The following is a 3,226-nucleotide window of genomic DNA, read 5'->3' on the forward strand; positions in this document are numbered from 1 at the left end:
CTCTTGGGAAAATCCACACAGCAACGATCATTATTAGAGTGTAAATTTTTTAAGGGCCGTAAAATACTCAGAGTATGAAGTGGAGCGAAGAAATGTAGAAAAATTCTCTCGCGGTTCATGCATTGAGAGACTCGAGTTCTTGTAGCATCTTCTACCGGATTGAAAATGTTGTATACAATATATATTGCAATATAGCAGCTTCTGTCAAATTTTCGACAATCAACAACACTGGGTCGGCTTCCTATATACTTCAAAAGATAGGTATTTTGCTTCCCTTAAGATAAGAATATCTAAGAAAGGTAAACCATTATCTTTTTCTGTTTCACAAGTGAATGTGATGTTTTTATGAAGGTTGTTAATAGTTTCCAAAAATGTTGTTAAATTAAAAAGTTTGATGATGCAGAAAATATTATCAAGGTGACTCAACCAGCGATTAGGTAATAATCGCTGTTTCTCTAAACCTTTCTCAATATTTGCCATGGACTTTTCGCTTAAAAATGGGGACAGAGGATTACCTGTCGTAGCACCTTGCATTTGTTTATAAAATTCCCCTCTGCACTAAACTTGCAGACTTAGGATAGTTATCATAATAATTTCAGAAATACAACATAACATACGCAATACAATCAGCAATCTTATTCCAGCACTTGGTCCAATCCTCTGAACATTTTTTATATTCAGTTTTCGGTATGGCCATCAGAGCCACCAACAATTTTTCCATAATCTCATCTCGAGTGCTAAAACGCGTTCCGTCACGCAATGCCATCGTTATCCATGGACATTTGGCTAAAAACGAAACGAATACCATTCAGCAACCATCGAATTCACCTGAGTAGGCTTCCTGCGACTTTTTCTTTTTCGGTAGACTCAAGAAACCGCTCCGTGGAATGCGTCTCAGCTCCCGAGATGAGATTATGGAAAAATCGCAGATGGCTCTGATGGCCATAACGAAAATTGTATATACAAATCGTTTCGATGATTGGATCGAGCGCTGGCATAAGTTTGTTGCAGTCGATGAGGAATTTTGAAGGGGACAATAGCGATTTTGAAGAATAATCCTGTATTTTTAATTTTCGGAATAACTTCCGGAAACTTTTTGATCAAGGTACTATTTCAATGCGCCATTCAAACTTGCAACTGCTGTGTGTTTGAAGCATGCCAAACCCTGCGCTCCTGTTACTTATATAAATTAAATTCATGTCAAATAGCGGTCTATTGGGTTGAATCAAAATAGTACATGTACATCATAATCAGCGTCAACTAGCTGGAAGTAAAACAAAGTCTTTTGTCGCTATAATCACTATTTGGTGTTAAATATTCATTTACTAACGTTGCAAAGTGAAATTCAAAAAGCTTTCAAATTAACAATATCATTGAGATGACGATACAAACTTATTATTTTCAACAAACCTTTATACAGCATTCATTTTCCTTCATATAGTATTCATTTTATTACGCCCCAGGTTGAAAGTTTGTACACTGGATCCTCCATTTACGTGCATAGTCGGGGGTGCGTATATTGAATTTCGCGTAAATTAAGTAAAATATCGCGTTCTTTTAAATTTTTTGCGCACAAAAATGTTTTTTCAATTTCATTCGATTTAATGTAAATAACATAGAAAATCTAATTACGTTCATACGCAAAATCATCTAGGACTATCTGAACATATTCTGAGATTACGGAAATCCGTAAGAGATATTCCAAGATCCAAGAATTATTTGAAATATTGTCCTTAAAGACTACACTGTGCCACAGCACGAACTACAACGGTAGTATCTATTTTTTTTCATATTGTTAGATTTACACATTGCTTACTTGTTTATTTATAGCTGTTCCAGGTATGTTCTCAGTAGTCCAAGAACTTCAGTGCAAACAGGTCTTAAGATATTCACGAGCAATCAGCAACTTATGTATAATTTTTCAATACAGATCATAGCAGTGGAGCTACATAGTGCCTACTTGTCTATTTAGATTTGATCCAGGAATGTTCACAGTCATCCAAGAAATTCAGTGAAAACAGATATTAACAGATATCATAGTCATGGAGCTACATATTGCTTACTTGTCTATTCTAATCTGTTTCATTTCTGTTTTGGGTGACCTAGAATATTCATAATAAGAAAATGATTTGCATGTGCTATCACAAACATGAACCGTGTATAAGGATCGTGATAGTTCTCTTGGTTACGCTGGTAGATCTTGAGGCCTATACTCCAAGTAGTTTTTGGATGAACAAGTACTACCTCATAACTCATCAAAATGATCCCACTAATTGAATGTGAAACCCCGAGTATGGAGCACAAAAAAGAAACTCATTAATCTCATCGATTTCATTGATTGACCTCGAGGCCTATTTTCCAAGAAGGTTTTGGATGGAAAAGAACTTCCACAGACATTAGCTCACTGTGAAGGCACAAAAAAGTATAACTTTTTAATTTGAAGAAATAAGTTTTATAAAAATTGGCAATTTTCTATGATACTTAAAAGGATATAATTAGTGTTCAAAAAGATGGTGAAAGACGGAGATAATGAGGGGAGGGACAAACTGGTTAGTTTCAGCGAGCTAATCTTATTAGTTTCCAATGATGACGGCGAAACATTTATTTACTGAACAGTTAAGGAATCATTGAATAATCATTCTATCTCATTTCGAGAGTGATTAAAATCAAATTCCTGAGAACAAGTGTCAAATAATCGACACATATTGAAAAACGGTCCATTATATCCGTAGCTGGTTCTAGCACGAGAAAGTCATAAAAATGTATGATGACGAAGACTGCGGCGATGGATGTCGAAATTGACCAATTGTAGGAGATCAGGGCAATCAATATGTGATTTTATTAAATAATCAATGAAAACAGCTTTGATCAGATGGTAGAGTTTAAAGTCATTCGCAAACGATAGTTTTAAACATTTCAGTAAGAAGTGCAGATAATTAAGATACAGTAAAAATATAAACGATGCTAGATGACTGCCTTGAGGTACTCCAGAACTAACTGCAAACGGTGATGTTGTACAGTTTCTTATTTTTATCGACATCTCACGACCGGTAGGATATGAATGCACCCAATCCAGTAAAGTGCAACCAAAGCCTGTCAAGTCTGTCAAGCTTAGCAATTGTTATTTTATGGTTTATTTTATCAAATGCCGCCGAGAAATCAGTGCAGATAGCGTCCACTTGTAGACGCGATTGCATGGATCGGATGATAGAAGATGTGTAAGATA

The sequence above is a fragment of the Malaya genurostris genome, chromosome 1 (genome assembly GCF_030247185.1).
Source record: "Malaya genurostris strain Urasoe2022 chromosome 1, Malgen_1.1, whole genome shotgun sequence".
In the NCBI taxonomy this organism is placed as follows: Eukaryota; Metazoa; Arthropoda; class Insecta; order Diptera; family Culicidae; genus Malaya; species Malaya genurostris.